Source organism: Trichechus manatus, unplaced genomic scaffold (genome assembly GCF_000243295.1).
Source record: "Trichechus manatus latirostris isolate Lorelei unplaced genomic scaffold, TriManLat1.0 scaffold00369, whole genome shotgun sequence".
Classification (NCBI taxonomy): Eukaryota; Metazoa; Chordata; class Mammalia; order Sirenia; family Trichechidae; genus Trichechus; species Trichechus manatus.
The window spans coordinates 173,743-175,001 of NW_004444305.1; positions in this window are offsets into that span (position 1 = coordinate 173,743).

Below are 1,259 nucleotides of genomic sequence, written 5' to 3' on the forward strand. Positions count from 1 at the left end.
ATGTTCAGTGCATGGTACAGATAGGCAGGATGTAGGTGGGGGAGACTGTGATGTGTGGATCTAAGATGGGTATGGGAGAGAGGAGAGAGGAATGGGAGCCAAAAATATACAAACAAAAAAGAGTGCTAGGGGAGCTTGCTGTTGGAGTGGAGAGATGAGGGATTACGAAATAGAGAGAAACAAAAAGGAGAAGAAGAAAAAAAAGAAAAGAAAAGAAAAAAATGAATTAATAAAAATTAGAAAGAAAGAAGAAAAGCACAGCTCCCAGGTGTCCCTCCGATGAAGCTGTGAGGTCTGGAGAAGTTGCTTCCAGGCCGTGAAGTACAGCCTGGCTAGAAGGGATAGAGGTGTCACTCAGCACCAGGTATTCAAGGGACAGGAAGTGAAGGAAAGTATAGAGAGACGAGAAACTGAGTAATGAAGAAAGACAAAAAGGGAAAAAGAGAGAAAAGAAAACACATAAAAAAAGAAGAAGAAAACAGAAATCCCCCCACCCCCAAAAGAAACAAGAAAAAGAATTGCCTTCGGGGATCCCTGTGCGCTTTTGCACAAACTGAGGTTGTCGGTCCCAAGCTGTGCAGTACTGCCCAGCTAGAAAGGGCTCCCAATTCGAGAAAAGAAAAAGAAAACACACAAACAAACAATTCAAAACAAACAAACAAAAAGCCCCAGGATCCCAACAGTGGCAGCACTGGCCAGGAAGCAGTTTCACATTCGAGTGGTGTTTCACAACCTTTCAGGAAGAAACAAATATGGCGCACAGAGCCAAGTATTTGAGAGAAAGGAGGGGGAGGTGGTGAGAGGTATGGAAGAAATCTAAAGAAGTGGAAAAAAGCAACACGAGCAGTCAACAAATGACACTCGGGGAGCCAGCCAGTGCGGGGAGGTGGAATCCAAGCAACACCGGAGTGAAGGTGGTGCTTCCTGGCCAAGAGACTGGCCGCAGGAAGCAAAGCAGGCTGAGTAGGGATGAAGAAGGGTGGTGGGTGAGAAAGCATATATTGCTGGTTACCAGTTGTTCTGTCTCCTGCCGGAAGCTCCGTGAAGCTCCTTTCTCGTACTCCCTGTTCACTGTTCTCTGATAGGAGTATAAGATGGCGGATCTGGGCTGCTTTAGCTGACAGGGGAACTCTTCATGTATCTTTCCTCACTCTCTGTTCTGTGTCAGTTTCTTATTCCATTCGATGCTTGGCTGAGTTCTTTATCTCTTCATTTGATAATTAAGGTTTCAGGATTGCTGTTTTCTCTTTTTGGCTTAG